Source organism: Narcine bancroftii, chromosome 11, assembly GCF_036971445.1.
Source record: "Narcine bancroftii isolate sNarBan1 chromosome 11, sNarBan1.hap1, whole genome shotgun sequence".
Lineage (NCBI taxonomy): Eukaryota > Metazoa > Chordata > Chondrichthyes > Torpediniformes > Narcinidae > Narcine > Narcine bancroftii.
The window spans coordinates 101,555,311-101,573,090 of NC_091479.1; the positions used below are offsets into that span (position 1 = coordinate 101,555,311).

At 43.6% G+C, this 17,780-nt stretch overlaps 1 long non-coding RNA gene across 1 annotated transcript in view; it reads right to left on the bottom strand.

Annotated features, from left to right (window-relative positions):
• LOC138746230 (uncharacterized) overlaps positions 1-17,391 on the bottom strand; it is an 81,172-nt gene extending 63,781 nt beyond the window's left edge. The window contains exons 1-2 of the long non-coding RNA XR_011346810.1: positions 16,532-17,391; positions 6,407-6,570 (exon numbers count right to left, since the gene is read on the bottom strand). This is a non-coding gene — a long non-coding RNA (uncharacterized lncRNA). The remainder of the gene's footprint in view (positions 1-6,406; positions 6,571-16,531) is intronic.
• Between the last annotated feature and the right edge of the window lie 389 nt (positions 17,392-17,780).

The following is a 17,780-nucleotide window of genomic DNA, read 5'->3' on the forward strand; positions in this document are numbered from 1 at the left end:
ATTTATCTTTAAAACTCCAAGATTGAATCTGCATTCACTACCTCAGACAGCAGCTCATTCCACACTCCTACCACTCCCTGAGTGAAAAACTTTCCCCTAATGTCCTAATGTTCCCGTTCTCCCTCTCCCCTTTCAGCCTAAAGCTGTGACCTCTTGTATTTATCTCCCCCAATCTAAGTGGAAACATCCTACTCACATCTACTCTGTCTATACTCCTCATAATCTTATTAACCTCTATCAAGTCTCCCCTCATTCTTCTTTGATCTAAGGAATATAGTCATAACCTGTTTAATTTTTCACAGTAACTCAATTTCTGGAGGCCTGGCAACATATTAGTAAATCTTCTCTGCATTCAAAGTTTATTTGTTAATTTAACACAGAGATAAAACATGGAAATACTGGAGGAACTCAATGTAAGGTCTCAGGTTTGAAATGTTGGTTGTATAATCTTTAACTCCCATGAATGCGGCAAGATTTGCTGAGTTCCTCCAGTTCTTCTGTGTTTTTATTACAATCACAGCCACAGAGAGGTGTGTGTGTGTGTGTGTGTGTGTGTGTGTGTGTGTGTGTGTGTGTGTGTGTGTGTGTGTGTGTGTGTGTGTGTGTGTGTGTGTGTGTGTGTGTGTGTGTGCATGCCCATAAATGGTGTGCATGTATGCGCAAATGGTGTGCGTGCGAGGGTGTAAGTGATGTGCATAAGTGGTTACACATGCATACAATGCACTTGACTTGACTCTGTGATGCAGCTCGTCAAGACGCTCTCAGAGTTTCTGTAGACGGTTGACGTAATAGTGTACTTTAGTTTTGCTCTCTTCAGTCTGCTCTGAAAGTGCAGTCGCTGTTGCACCTTCCTGACAAGTGAGGAGATGTGTGTCCATGATAGGTCACTAGTTAAATGGACTCCAAAGAACTTAGTGCTCTCCATTTCAGACTGTAAAGTACATTAACACAATATGCAATAAGAGGGAAAAAAGAATGAATGTAAAAGGATAAATATTCCTCTAAAACCTTTGCTATTCATATATCTGTCAAAATAGCTTTTAAAAGATGGAATTGTAGTAATCTCTGCCACTTCATCTGGTTCTATAGATCAAGATTCAATTATTGTCATGTTATAGTACAGAACATGCAAAATCACACAAATTGCCTTCTCCCTGCCGTAAGGCATTCAAAGAATTGACCAGACCCCCTACAATAGGATAGAAAGAGAATCAAAAGAGAGTCCCTTCTGTGTCACTGAGTGTCCATGGATTTGCCTCCAGCGCTCCCGCAACAGCGCAGACCCCTGTTTGATCCATCAACGAACAGAGGTCCAGATCCAAACCTCTGATCAGGAAGCCTTCAGTGCCCGAGTCCCTCCCAGCAGCCTCTGTGTCAAAAAGGTGCCCCTTTTGTTTCCTGAGAATACTTTGTTTAAACAAAGTGTGAAGTTTTATTTTGATAAAGAAGCTTGATTGTCACCCAACAGCAATTAATGTTAATGGTTAAACCAAGCCCGCTTTAACATTACCAATTCATGCCCATATTTTCTTAGGGCACAACTATGGAAGCTCCGAGATCTGCTGAGTTCCTCCAGCATTTCTGTGTTTTTACTACAATCTGCAGACTTTTGTAGTTCACCTCGTGTCTTTGCTGGTTTGATTTCATAGTGGGACACAACTTTGGCCAGCAATGACACAGGGACCAAGTACAAGAGAAATTCTGTCAAACATTAACAGAGTTTCAACTTCAAACTGTTTATGAACCGGACTGTGAGAAACGTGATAAGCTGCAGACACTGTTATTGTAGGAAAAACACCAAAATGCTGGTCTATTCAACATCTATAGGGGAACTTATTCCCGACATTCTGGCCTGAGGCTGTCTTCAAGGAAAACTCAGAAAAGGCAGAAACAAGATCTATGAGAGGGCCTCAGAATTCAGATGTTGGTTTCAATATCTCAAGAAGGAAACACCTTGAAGTCAATGAATTGGACACTCTTTAAATGTTTTTCTTTTTAATGTAATGATACAGCAGAGGAACATTCTCTTCTGGTCACTGAAACCTGTTTAGCCCAATTACACCCAATTGGCCAACCAACCCCACGTAGGTCACGGAGAGAATATACAAACACCTTGCAGACGACGCCGGATTCAAACTTGGGTCACCAGTGCTGTAATAACAGGACACTAATGCTAATTCCTTCGATGATTCCAGGGATGAAGGGGTTGGCCGATGAGTAGAGATTGAGCCGTCTGGAACTGTACTCGCTGGAATGTTGAAGAATGAGAGGGGATCTTAGAGAGACATATACATTTATGAAAGGCCTAGATAAGCATCGAGTCCACGCTGCTGAAGATCCAGCTGCGCTGGATGGGTCACGTCTCCAGAATGGAGGACCATCGCCTTCCCAAGATCGTGTTATATGGCGAGCTCTCCACTGGCCACCGTGACAGAGGTGCACCAAAGAAGAGGTACAAGGACTGCCTAAAGAAATCTCTTGGTGCCTGCCACATTGACCACCGCCAGTGGGCTGATAACGCCTCAAACCGTGCATCTTGGCGCCTCACAGTTTGGCGGGCAGCAACCTCCTTTGAAGAAGACCGCAGAGCCTACCTCACTGACAAAAGGCAAAGGAGGAAAAACCCAACACCCAACCCCAACCAACCAATTTTCCCCTGCAACCGCTGCAATCGTGTCTGCCTGTCCCGCATCGGACTTGTCAGCCACAAACGAGCCTGCAGCTGACGTGGACTTTTTACCCCCTCCATAAATCTTCGTCCGCGAAGCCAAGCCAAAGAAAAAAAAAGAGATAAGATTAAGGTAGGTAAATTATATCCATTGGTGGAGGAGGCCAGAACTAGGGGACAAAGCCTCAAGATTCAGGGTGGAGATAAGGAGGAACTGCTTTTCCCAGAGGGTGGTGAATCTGTGGAAGCAGTGACAGTAACCTCAGTAAGTATATTTAAGACAAGATTGGATAAAGTTCTACATAGTAAGGGAATTAAGTGATACGGGGAAAAGACAGGTGTGGAAATGAGCCCATCAGATCAGCCATTGAATGGCAGAGCAGGCGCAATGGGCTGGATGGCCGACTCTTGCCCCTATTTCAAATATTCTTGTGTTCTAACTGTGCCACCCAGTCACTCCCCACAGGGAGAAGATCAACCTGTACTTACTGGAGCCTGGAAAAGAGAAAGAGAAGAGCCTGGAAAAGAGAAAGAGAGAGAGAGAGAGAGAGAGAGAGAGAGAGAGAGAGAGAATCTTACTGGGATGCCACAAAATTCTGTAGAGCAGGATGGGTACTGAGATGCTTCTTCAGAATGGAGAGCCCAGAACCTGGGATTACAGCCTCAGGAAATGGAGACGGCCATTTAGGCCAGCCATCCTCAACAGGGTCACCAGATTTGAACCCCAGTGACCAGTGTTCGGGCCCGTTGCTGTCTGTAATGAGTTAATACATTTTCCTAGTGACCTGGGGGTGGGGGGGGGGTCTTCTCTGGGTGCTCTGCTTTTCTCCCTCCTTCCAAAACACACAGGAATTGGTTGGTTAATTGGGTCTTAGTGGGCTACATGTGTTCATTGGGCCAGAAAAGAATTTCAGCCTGCTGTATTGTTAAAATTTAAAAAATATACATTTAAAGGTATTTCCTTCTTTAGATACTGAAACCTACACTACATACACCATCCCACAGGGCTACAGCACATTTAAGGAGGGTCTCACGGATAGAAATTATAAACACCACTACCCAGTATTTTTCTTATCAATGCCAGATCCATCACCAACAAAATGGACAGATTTAAATTGCAGATCTCAGAAAACAAACTCATTGAGGGGACTGTTGTATTCTGTTAATAACAGAGGTGCGGTTACATCTACCTATCCCAGATGCAGCAACTGAACGTGCAGGGCGAACAGCATTTAACTGGGATAGAAATAAAGACTCTGCTATAAGCAAGGTGGGGTGGGGGGGTGGGGGGTGGGGGGGGTGGGGGGAGGTTATGCATGTAGATACTTAACAATTGGTGCAGACATAGACAGTCATTGTTCTCCTGAGCTGGAGGACCTGACAGTTAAATGCAGCGTATACAGAGCCGTTGTCATACCCACACTCCTGTTCGGCTCCGAATCATGGGTCCTCTACCAGCATCACCTACGGCTCCTAGAACGCTTCCACCAGCGTTGTCTCCGCTCCATCCTCAACATCCATTGGAGCGCTTACACCCCTAACGTCGAAGTACTCGAGATGGCAGAGGTCGACAGCATCGAGTCCACGCTGCTGAAGATCCAGCTGCGCTGGATGGGTCACGTCTCCAGAATGGAGGACCATCGCCTTCCCAAGATCGTGTTATATGGCGAGCTCTCCACTGGCCACCGTGACAGAGGTGCACCAAAGAAAAGGTACAAGGACTGCCTAAAGAAATCTCTTGGTGCCTGCCACATTGACCACCGCCAGTGGGCTGATAACGCCTCAAACCGTGCATCTTGGCGCCTCACAGTTTGGCGGGCAGCAACCTCCTTTGAAGAAGACCGCAGAGCCCACCTCACTGACAAAAGGCAAAGGAGGAAAAACCCAACACCCAACCCCAACCAACCAATTTTCCCTTGCAACCGCTGCAATCGTGTCTGCCTGTCCCGCATCGGACTTGTCAGCCACAAACGAGCCTGCAGCTGACGTGGACTTTTTACCCCCTCCATAAATCTTCGTCCGCGAAGCCAAGCCAAAGAAAGATTTACCTACCCTGAGAGCTTACTATTGTCATAGTTACAGCTGTTTACATTCCACCAGATGCTAATGCAGGCATAGCTTTAGGCTATTTTCTCAATGCTATAAATTTACAAGAGCTCTACCCCACATTATAGCTGGAGATTTTAATCATACAGATTTAAAGGCAGTCCTCGTCAAGTTTGAACAGCATATTAAATATGCTAAAGGGGTGAGGGAGGGGGCTGGAAAATACACTAGATAAAGTTTATTCAAACATTAAAAACAATTTTAAGTCAATACCACTATCACACCTGGGCCAGTCCAATCACTTATCCACATTCTTAATCCCATCATACACTCCCCTTAAATGGAGAGCTGACGCACTATAAAGACTGTTACAACATGGCCAGAAGGAGCTTCCTTGCAGCTACAGGATTGCCTTGAAAGGACCAGTTGGGACATTTTTGAAGATCAGGATTTGGAGGTGGACACATCAGCTGTAGTTACGTACAGAACTGTGTTGACATGTCGCTGTCCACAAATGTAACACCGCCTTCAGGTCTGGCGATAGCACCACTGTACAGCACCACTAGAGCCAATCTGAAGGGAGGCATCAGGGATGCTAAAGTGGCCTATAATAAGAGTGTGGTAGGGCACCCAACGTTTCACCAATTACAAAAATCGACAACAGTATGAGCGTCAGCTGTGATGCAACACTGGCTGAGGAACTTAATTGTTTCTTTGGTCAATTTGAGGTGAAGGCAGCGGAAACTAACACAACACCCTCATCAGCATCTAACTGCCATTTCCTCACTGTGTAGGAGTATGATTTGAGATGGGTGCTCAATGCGATGAATCCAAGGGAAACCACTGGCCCGGATGGTGTGTCAGGAAGGGTGCTGAAGGAATGTGAAGACCTCGGAGAGCAGGCATGCACAAAGATCTTCAACCTGTCCTGGTCTAAAACCATCATCCCACCTTGCCTGAAATCTGCCACTGCCGAAGAATGTCATTAGCAGCCTCGATGACTACTGTCCGGTAGCACTGGTCATCATGAAGTGCTTCAAGAGGCTGGCCTTGCAACTTATAAAAGCCCATCTCCCAACCACCTTTGATCCCTATCAGTTTGCCTACAGGGCAAACAGATCTACAATGGATGCCATCACCACTGCTCTTCACACTGCACAACCCACCTTGAAGACCAGAGGAGCTATGTAAGGATGCTTTTTATAGACTTCAGCTCTGCCCTTAACACCATCATCCCAGGCAGACTGGTTACAAAACTTTCTAAATTTGGATTTTCCCCAATCTCTTTGTCTCTGGATTAAGGACTTTCTAACCAACGGTTCCCAGACTATTAAAATTGGCAGTCATCTCTCTTTTACTCAGAACTGGCTCCCCACAAGGGTGTATATTGAGTCCCACCCTCCACCAATTTCATCCTCAAGTTTGTGGACAATACGACTGTGGTTGGACTTGTTTCAAGAGGAAACAGATGGGGGCATGGCAAGATGGTGTAGAGGGAAAACGTGCAGTTCCACCTTTCCCCAGTTAGACTTATAAATACCTGATTTTAAAACCTGTAAAAGTTGTTAAAAATAGTATTCACAGACTTTGGAATAGTGGAAGATTGAAATTGCTACAAACGTGAAGAAATCAAGAACTCAGTTACAGAAGAAATTACCCTATAAACGTGTTGAAGAATTGAGGCCTACCTACCAAGTTGAAGCCACAGAGTCGTTGATTGGAGTTCCTAAGCCTCAAAGGACCCCTGCTCAGCTGAGTATTACACCGGCACCGATCGCACATCCAAAAGATAGCGCTGATTCTGTGACGAGCTCGGTCGGCCCTGACTTGCGCCTCCGTGATTTAACATATTTTTCCTGAAGACAATTGGGAGGTTAAGTGTCACGACAGTGTAACTAAATTGACAAATGTAAGATATGGAATGGTTAATAATAATTTTTTACATCAGTTATATTTGACTCCAGAGAAATTGAAAAAAATATGGGTTTAGTAATTCAGACTCTTGTTTTCGATGTGGACTCTGAAATTGAACTTTTTTTTTACATGCTGTTTGGTCTTGTGTTGAAGTACAACCACTTTGGGAAGAAATTGATTGGTCTTGGAAAAATTATTTAAGATTAAATTGCCATTAGACCCATCGATTTTTTTGTTGGGCTATATAGTTTCGTTGAAGGGATTGGGGTTGGGGTTGGATAAATTTCAAATTGCATTTGTACGTTTAGCGTTATCTGTAGCACGAAAATGTGTAGCATTTTGCTGAAAATCCCTCCTGGACTATCAAAACCATCATAGTATTAAAAAGGCACGATAATGACTCCATGCCCTGAGGATTCTCAGGAAAATCAAACTGCAGGAGAAACTGCTGGTATCCTTCTATCACTGCTCCATCGAGAGGGTGCTGGCCTACTGCATCCTGACATGGTTTGCCAGCTGCTCGGTGGCAGCAGACAAGAGGGACCTTCAGAGGGTCATCAATATGGCTCAGAAGATTATCGGATGCTCACTGGAGAATTTATTCAGCTCCCACTGCCTCAGTAGAGCAGCCAAAATCATGAAACACCTTTTCCATCCTGGTCATCATCTGTTTGGCGTGCTGCCCTCCGGTAGACATTTTGGGACCATTAAATCATGGACACACAAAAAATAGTTTTTTACCCCAGAGCTATACGTGATCTGAACATCAAACATTGAATATTGTATTGGTTTATTTTATTTTGTGTTGTTTTTATATTTTATTTGTTTGATGTCTGTGTGCACAGTCAGGGTGTGCGCTCAATTTCATTGTACTTGTGCGATGACAATAAAAGTTCATCTTATCTAATGTTGCAGGAAGCAGAGAAGTACAGAAGAAACCAACTAAACTTAACTGCTTGTCAGGACGGGAGCCCATAAACATTGAGCAGAGCCCTAAGGAGGCCAGAGCCATAAAAAGGTTGAGAATTGCTGCCAAAGGGCACACTTTGAAAAGCAGCCTCTTCACCAAAAGTTGCAAATTTCTACTTTGAAAAGTTGCAATGGTTAATCCAAGGGTGAAATTCTTGCAAAAGCTGTTACATCTCAAACATTGCCCAATCCCCATCAAGTGTCGATCCTTCTCTCATGCATCTCGACTTGCTGAATATCTCCAGCAGTCTCTGTTTTGACCTGTCTTGCTATTAAACTGTGGAAAATCCCCATGGTCTTAACATACCAGATTCTGGAATTCAAAGATCAAAGTTCAAATTTATTGTCAGACCACATACATGACATTACACACAAACCCAAGATTCATTTCCTGCGGGCCAGGCAGAATTTCTATTTATCAATAGTGCAAAAAAAAACTGTACTCAAGAAATAATACATGTATATAAAAGAGAAATGTAAACAAGAAGGAAATGCAGACAAAGTTCAGATTTATTGTCAGAGTACATACATGACATCACATACAACCCTGCTCTAATAATTATATACCCATGAACGTGTGGCAAGATTCCAATTCTATCTACAAGTTTGCCGATGACACCACAGTTGTCGGCAGAATCACGAACAGCAACGAGGAAGCGACAGGAGGGAGATAAATCAGCTCGTTGAATGGTGTAACCACAACAACCTTGCGCTCAACACCATCAAAACCAAGGAGACAATTGTGGACTTCAGGAGAAAGTCAGGGAACATGACCCAGTCCTCATCAAGGGCTCAGTAGTGGAGAGGGTCAAGAACTTCAAATTCCTGGGTATCAACATCTCTGAGGATCTGTCCTGGAGCCTGCACATTGATGCAGTCACAAAGAAGGCTCGCCAGCGGCCATACTGTGAGGTGTCTGAGAAGATTCAGCATGTTATCGAAGACTCTCATAAACTTCTAAAGGTGTACCGTGGAGAGCATTTGGGCTGGTTGCATCAATGCCTGGCATGGAGGCGCCAACTCTCAGGACAAGAATAAGAGGGTTGTTAACTCGGCCTGCAATATCACAGGCACCAGACTTCACTCTATCAAGGACGTCTACATGAGGCAGAGTCTTAAAAAAGCTGCCTCTATCCTCAAAGGATCCCCACCCCCATCACCCGCTTCTCTCTGCTCTACCATTGGAGAAAAGGTACAGGAGCCTAAAGTTGAGCACTCAGCAACACAAGGACAGCTTCCTCCCTGCTGCCATCAGATTCCTGAATGATCAATAAACCACGGACACGGCCTTACTTTTCGTCCACCTTTATTGTTATTATTATATTTTATAGTAATGTTGCAAGATGGTTATGAATGTTTACACTAAGATGCTGCCACAAAACAGCACATTTCTGACTTGTTCATGACAATAAATCCTGATTCTGACTCTGAGATTCTTTTCCTGGAGGGCGAGGTAGATTTACCACTTATTGGTAGACAAAAAACTATACTCAACATAAACAAATAAAGAAATGTAAACAAACTGTGCAATAGAGAGAGAAAAAAATAAAGTGCAAAAGTAAGATTGAGTTTGTGGTTGAGGAGTCTGATGGTGGAGGGGGAGCAGCTGTTCCCGAACCTGATGGTGAGAGTCTTGTGGCACTGAGACCTCTTTCCTGATGGCAGCAGCGAGAACGGAGCGTGAAGCTCAAATCATTAATTCATGACATGAGATACACGGGGCTGTTGGTTAAAAAAACTTATGAAAAAGAATCATTACTTATTTAGGTCCAGTTTTTAATTACCACAGATTACTTTATCTTCACTTGTCATCAAGGACACACCTCTGCGAAGGTGTTAAAAGCTGCAACCATTTTAATTAATTGCAGAACATTCCAAAGTACCTGTGCACCATTCTTCATGTGAAAACAGACAAGTTTGAGGCATCTTGAGGCATTTTAAATTGATTTTAATTTCATAATAAATTGTTTCAAAGCTGCAATGGATTGTTGCAAGATAGCAGCTAACATCCTTAAGCAAACAGTATAGAACTAAGGAGACATTAAGTCCATCATCTCTAGGTTCTAGAAGTTTTTTCCTCGCCCCCCAACCCCTGGGGAGGGAGAGCACAAACCGACGTTTGAAGACTCCGCAGCGCAGGGGGGATAGCGAGTGGTGGTGGTGCCATACCTCCCATGAACCACCTTTGTGCGGCGCCATCACACTTCCCCCTTCTTCCAACATAACAAATGCACGTGCTTATAGTGCGTGGAGATGAAACCACATGACGCTAGTGCAGGAGGTGGAGGGCACAATAACTCATTTGGGGGGGGGCATGGCCCATGACGCTGAGCCTGCATTTTGGTTTCCTCCCATCCTCCAAACCGTGCGGGCGGTTGTGGTTAATTGGGGTATTTGAGCGAAACAGGTTGTGGGCTGGAAGGACCTATTATCCCGCTGAATTTAAAAATTCTCTCTTCCCAATCCAAAACATCAACCATCCCTCTGCCTGCATGGATGCTGTCTGGCCTGCTGAGTTCCACCTGCAGTTTGTTTCTTGCTCCAGATTCCAGCATCTACAGTCTCCTGTGTCTCCAGCTACAAGACCTATCCCTTGGACACCATAAACCAAATCTCCTTTTGGCGCATGAAATAGATCAAGGGGCACAGCTTTGGAGAAGAGTTAATGTACTCATTTATTTATTTATACTTCAAGCAAAACCTGGAAGGTATTTTTTGATCATTTATTCCACCGCAGTTTTGAGGGATCTTTCTTGCATGCCAATTTGGACAATGTTTTGGACATGGGTTAAGGGTGAAAGGTTAGGGGGAATTCCTTTACACAGAGTGGTGGGAGTGTGGAACGAGCTTCCAGCTGAAGTGGAGAATGCAGGCTCAATTTTAACATTTAAGCAGAATTTGGACAGGTACGTCGATGGGACAGATATGGAGGGGGTGTAGGTCAGTGCGACTTGGCAGAATAATATTTTCTGTGCTGTAACATTCTATGGTTCTGCTTCATTGAACCATCCTTTGGTTGTTAAAGGTACTCGATAAATGGCAGACCAGTTTCATAGATCAGACTCTTTGCAGTTCTACAAATGTCTGTGAGTCAGTGGAAAATTTCAAAGCTCAGTGAATCTGGAGACTAAATATCTGAATGCATGAAATGTTGAGAGTGGCCCACTGCCAAATTGTCCACCAGGTAAATTTATTTCCATCGCTGAGACTGCTGCTCTCACATCTAGCACTGAATCATAGAATTACACAGCACAGAAGGGGGCTGTTTGGCCCACTGTATCTGTGCCAGATCTATCAAAGAGGCAATCCAGTCATTCCCATGCCCCTCATCTAAATTATATCAATCATGGTTCCTTTCACTTTCTACTCTTGATCCAATTTCCCTTCAATGTTACCACCAATGCATCATGCAACACATTTTATTTGACAGAAAAAACCTTTCCCTGTGTTTCCTTTAATCTTCAACCATAAAGGGTAGGAACAGAAATAGGCCATTCAGCCCATCGAGTCTGTCTCACCATTTAATCATGAGCTGATCCATTTTCCCACTCAACCCCACTGTCCGGCCTTCTCCCCATAACCTTTGATGCCCCGACTAGTCAAGAACCTATCAATCTCTGCCTTAAATACACCCAATGACTTGTTGCCCTTGGCAACAAATTCCATCGATTTACCACCTTCTGGCTGAAGAAATTCCTCTAAGCATTTATCCAATCATGAGGTTGTGCCCTCTTGTCCTAGATTCTCCCACTACATGAAACAACCTTTCTACATCTACTCTGTTCATGCCTTTCAACATTCAAAATGTTTCAATGAGATTCCCCCTCATTTTCCTAAATTCCAACAAGTGCAGGCCAAGAGCTGTCAGACGCTCTTCAGATGATAACCCTTGCATTCCTGAAACCATCCTTGTGAACCCTTTCCATACATTTACTATCCCTTATGATTTATATTTCACTATAATCCTCTGTATTTGTATTTTGCTCATCCAATGCTAGACTTCAGTCAGCTTTAATGCCTTAGACATAACCATCAGTTCCTATTTTCTCTTGCTCTGCAGTTCTACAGGTGATGGTTGTGACAAAAAATGAAATAACATCTAATGCTGCTGTTTTTCTGCTCACACAAGCTTTAAAATTAGCTTGGAGAAACTAATTAACGAATAAATTACAAAAACTCCAAAAGTTTAAGATCCAAAATTTTAAATCCGAAAGGACAAACCCCCAAAATGTTACGAGCTCAGAAGACCCCAAAACCCAGCAGCAATAGATATTCACCATACAAATGGTTACTTAAACAAAAGTTGCTTTAAATTATCTTTAAACATGAAAACAGGATCAAACACTAACATTACTATGAACTAACTTAACCCCCTCCTAATTCTAAGTGCACATTTATGTAATGCGTGTGTAAGTTTAGAAAAGTTCTTTGATTCACAGTCCAATCTCACTTCTCACTCCTCCAAGTTTACTGGTTGCAGGCAATTCTTCTACTGTGCACAGAATTCAACATTTATGAATTTCACCAGGCTTTGGTGCTTGAAAGGTAAATGGTTACCGCTCAGGAAGGTTCTTGTCGGTTTTCAGAGAGATTTGTTGTTCACTGGACACAAACTGATCCTTTTTAATCAGCCACTTCAGTGTCTTGCCAAAGAAACTCTCTTTCTTTCAGGTCACCACAGGGTTTCATTTCGGTTTCCCTTATCTCAAGTGAAACATTATGCAGCCAGTCCTCTCCTCTTTTATGAGCCACAAGGGCTTTGACCAGGCTGAATTAAGAATTCACAACCAGTCTTCAAAATGGAGTTTTTCCACAAGCTTTCCAGCTTGTCCTGTTCCAGTCCCAGCTACTGCTACTCAACTCTAGAACTGAATTCTCTCTCTCTCTCTCTCACTCCAAGAAAAGCCTGTTTGACTCCCTCTGTTTGCAAAACCACATGACCCTCTTAGAACAGCAAACTGCACTCAGACAGCCTGCGGCTCAGAACCTAAACCTCCAAGTTCTTTCATCTATTGCTTTTCAAAACAACAATCCATTAGTGAAGTTCCTTGGGCACTCTCCAAAGTTTTCAGAGCCGGCCTGTCTGGCTTGAGAAGAGCTCCAGTATTTTAATTAAGATCGGTTCTGAAATGTTTGCATGTGACCTACACGAAAAAAAAAGCCTGCCACAATTTATCTCCCAAAAACACATCTATATACAATATAAAACACAACAAATAACTACAGCACAGAAACAGGCCAGTTCGACCCTTCCAGTCCATGCCAAGCACCTTCTCTCCCCTAGTCCCATTGACCCGCACCCAGCCCGCAACCTTCCACACCTCTCTCATCCGTCGATCCATCATGATACGAGAAATGTAAAATTTTCGAGGCTTTGTAAATACACAAATTCTGGACTTGCCTTGGATTTCTGGATAAAATTATTTTCAAACTTTACCAGTTTTTTTTGGGGGGTCAAATTGAAACCAAGAACCATGCCCCTTAGTTGGTCTATTTGGATTTTCTCAAGACAAGGATATAGTACTGACCTAGTCTCAGAAGCGAATTTTAGCGTTCACCTCATTGATACCTAGACGGGAATTCTGATGAAATGGAAAGACAGCAGACATAATTTGTCACAGTCCCATCATATATGTGTTCCCTCCTCTTCGGGAAAATAATCACAACTTTTGTATTCTATTCATACAACTTTAAACCTCGTCTCAGATCGTTGTAATTCTGCACTCTCTGCCAAGCCCTCTCACCCTCCTGAAGTGTGGTGTCAACCTTCTAGTATACACCAATTACTGCTTTGTAAGGATTTACTACAATCTTGATTGCTCTCTTATAAAGCCTATGCTATGAACCATCCCATCAAATCAAGAAGAAACATTATCCTGAATATTATATATATTTTAAAAAAGTCACTATATGAATTTGATGGCTGTTACTAAATAATTCTGGATGTAACCTTGGGGGGAAATGTAGAAACTGTCTAGAGGCTTAAAAACACAGCAGAGACCCAATTGTACCACTCAATACTTCAGTAAGTCTTTAGCAGATGGTTAACAATCTCAGGATTCCATCCTCATTATGAGTGGCCTGGCTTTGTCCTATTCTTTAAAGTGAACCTGCTTCTTTCGTTAAACAAGATGCTGGGTCGAGTACAAACGTTTGCAATATACAAACGTGCTGGAGAAACACCGTGACCTGGTGAGTTTCTCCAGCACGATTGTGTGTTGTAGCCTGCCTCTTGATCACCTCTGGCTTGCATTCCTCCAAGATGGATGTGGCAGTGGAACTGTGAAGCAAGCCCCAGCTGCTCCCAAGGCAGCTGCTTCCCAGCAGGAATGCAAAGCTTGAAGTGATAGATTGGCATGGAATTCCCTACGCCGTCTGCCGCCTTTCTTAATAGAAATGTCCCTGTGGGAGAGGCTCAATATTCTCTACCTCATCCAGCCAGATATAGCCACACAAGGCTTCAAGATTCAGGGTAGTAGAAGAACTGATTTTCCAAGAGGGTGGTGAATCTGTGGAATTTGCTGCTCATTGAAGCAGTGGAGGCGACCTCAGTAAATATATTTCAGACAAGGTTGGATAGAGTTTTACAAAGTAAGGGAATTAAGGGATATGGGGAAAAGGCAGGTAGGTGGAGATGAGCCTATGATCAGATCTTATTGAATGATGGAACAGACTCGATGGGCCGGATGGCTGATTTCTGCTTCTATTTCTTTTGTTCAAACAACTTTGGGGAGTAATGACAAATGCCACAGCTGCCAAATAGAAATGAATGAATATGAATCTAAGGGCGCAATGAAACTTTGAATGGTTTTCTGTTTGTAAATAATTTATTGCAAATAAAATATATTTTTGGAAAACAAAATGTCCCCAAAAGAATTATACAGGGAAATTTGAAATGAAACCTGAAATGCTGAAAACATTCCACAGGACAGGGAGACCCTGTGAACAAAGAAACTGAGTTCACATTTTGAATTTTTTAAATAAAAACTTTAGACTTGCAGCACGGTAACCGGCCTTTTCGGCCCACGAGCCCATGCTGCCCAATTACACCCAATTGACCGACAACCCAAGTACTCTTTGAATGGTGGGATGAAACCCACGCAAACACGGGGAGAATAAACAAACTCCTTACAGACAGTGCCAGATTCAAGCCCGGGCCGCTGATGCTGTAACAGCGTGGCACGAACCGCTACTCTCACCATGCCACCACATTTTTATTATATTTTGCTTTCCACAGATGCCTGAATTCCTCCAGCATTTTTAGGTTTTCTTTCACATTTCTTTATTCACAAGCTCAGCATCTTTACAGCCACAACCTTCTGACCCAAAGGCAGGCACAAGTTACAGAAGTAGGCCATTTGTCCATCAACTCAACCCCATAATGAGCTAGTCCATTCTCCCACTCAGCCCCACTCCCCTGTCTTCTCCTCATAACCTTTAATACCCCTTTGATTCAGATACCTATCAAAGTCAGCCTTAAATGCACCCAGCGACCTAGCCTCCACAGCCACCCATGGCAGCAAATTCCAGAGACTTACCATTCTCTGGCTAAAGAAATTCCTCTGCATCTCGGTTTTAAATGGGCGTCCTTCCGGTCTGAAGTTTGCCCCCTTGTCTACCATGGAAAACTACCTTGCCACCTCTTCTCTGTCCAGGCCTTTCAACATTCAAAAATGTTTGAGGTTCCCCTGTCATTCTTCTGAGCTCCAAGGAGGGTCATCCAAGAGCCATCAAAAATTTCTCATATACAGTACTAATCCCTTCATCGAGGAATCATTCTTGTAACTAACTCAGAGACGTTCCTAGACAGTATTCTCAGTCGATCATATTTTAACAAGGACCACCCTTGGGTTAAACTTCAATGTTAATGAGACCAAAGATCATGTTCAGAGACATTTGCAGGGATGACCCTATACTTCCTGTTGTCTGCCACTTTAATTCCCTATCCCACTCTAACCTATCAATGTATGACCTCCTGCACTATTACAACTAGGTCCAATGCAGGTTTGAGAAACAAATCTTCATCCCCCCCCCCACCCCCCCACCCCACCCCACCATGATCCAGCCTCCAAAACTTGATGTGGAATTCTCCCACTAGGTAACTCTCTTCCTTTCTGTCAATGTCAGGACTGGTCATTATATGCAGACACTGGAGAAACTTAGCAGGTCACATAGTGCACCAACGTTTCAGATTTAAGCCCTTCATCAAGGTAATGTTGAAGTAAAAACAACGCTGGAGAAACTCAGCAGGTCAAACAGTGCACTTTGTCTCTCTTTGGCTTGGCTTCGCAGACGAAGATTTATGGAGGGGGTAAAAAGTCCACGTCAGCTGCAGGCTCGTTTGTGGCTGACAAGTCCGATGCGGGACAGGCAGACACGGTTGCAGCGGTTGCAGGGGAAAATTGGTTGGTTGGGGTTGGGTGTTGGTTTGTATAGCAAAGATAAAGATACAGAACCAATGTATCAGGCTTGAAGCCTTCATCAAGGCACAAGCAAAATGTAGGCAGGCACAGATATAAAATTAAGGGGGTGAGGGCCTGGAAGAGGAGCCCAGTCTCACAGACAGGATATAATGGGTGGATAAGGGAGGGAGGGATAGCTCAGTGGATGGAGAGGGTGGAGAGCTGGAAGAATGGAGATGAAAGGATAAGGAAGAACAGGGAGTGATCTAGAAGAAACAAGAGATGTTGATGTTAATGCCATCCAGTTGGAGCATGCCCAGACAGAATATTAGGTACTGCTCCTCCAATTTTACAGGTGGCCCTGGTTTGGCCATGGGGCCATGAACACACATGCGGGTTCTGGAAGTGGGGTGCAGAATTAAAATGATTGGCCATTGGGAGAACTTCCAAAATCTTGTGGCATACAACTGTTTCTTGCTAATTAAACTAGGTGGCTTCCATTGTTTGGCCTTTATTATTAAAACAACATTACCCAATTTGCTCCATCAAAAGCCTTCATGGTTCTGGATGTCTTTGTTTCATTCACCTTTCTTTTATTCGCCTTCACTACTTGTAGAATAATCACAGCTCCTCTGGTGATAGTTCTTCACCCCAGGACTGTTCTTGAATTTCTTATTGTCATGTGCACTGAGACAAAGCAATGATGCAAGCCAATGTCATAAAGAGCTCCCATCACCCTGGCCACAACCACTTCTCACTGCTCCCTTCGGCATAAGGCCTAAAGACCAGGTTCATTTTGGAAACAACAGCTATCAGGATCTTCTCTCAACGACCCCAGGACCACCCTTCTGCCCTACTGAAACTTCACTTTTCTTGCAGTAACTGGAACTGTGATTATTTATTTTTCTCTCCTTTTATATGTATCCTCTCTTTATCTGCCTTCCATTTGTGATCATTTAAATTGTTGGTGTTTCAATGCAGATGAAGTAAAAGTTTGTGTATCTATACATTATATTTATGCTTGTATTTTTTTATTGGTCGTCCTTCGATTCAAAGGCACGTTGTTGTGCAGTTCATCTGTGGACACGAAGGTGACTTTAGTCCCAGCCTGGAAGCGCAGAGTACTGGAAGTCCATTTTTGTAATAACTGTGGCTGCTGCTTTGTGACGGTTTTCCATCTGTTTTTGGCAGCGCCCGTCTTCAAAACTGGTGAAGGCCTCGTAGCTCAGGCCTCGCCAACGGGATCTGTCAGCAGCGCAGCTTCTAGTTCTCTTGGCTGGATGTCACGGTAGGGTAGGGTTTCCCTCACAGCATCTTCATAGCGCTTGCATGGACGACCTTGAGGCCTCCTTCCGGTCTCCAGTTCATCATAGAGCAGCTGGCAAGGCATACGGTGGTCATTCATTCTGATGACATGTCCCAGATGTTTATATGACAAGAAACTCACATTAAACAATGCTCCAGTGAAAACCTTAGTGTTGTGTGCTATCCAGACAAGTCATTATTCAGCAATAAATGCAAAAATAAATCAGTGTAACAAGTGCAGAATAGGGAGTTGCACGAGTCAAAATTGCAGAGTATAGAATTAAAGATGGTTGACTTCCATCAGCACCGGAACACCACAGGGCTGGATTTTTAACCCCTGATCTACTCGCTTTATATCTCTGACTGTGTGGTTCAGTATGACAGCTACAAGTTCACTGATGCTACTACAGTAGCGGGTTGTATAAAAACAGGTGATGAGTCAGCTTGCGAGAGAGACATTGAAAACTTAGCTGTAC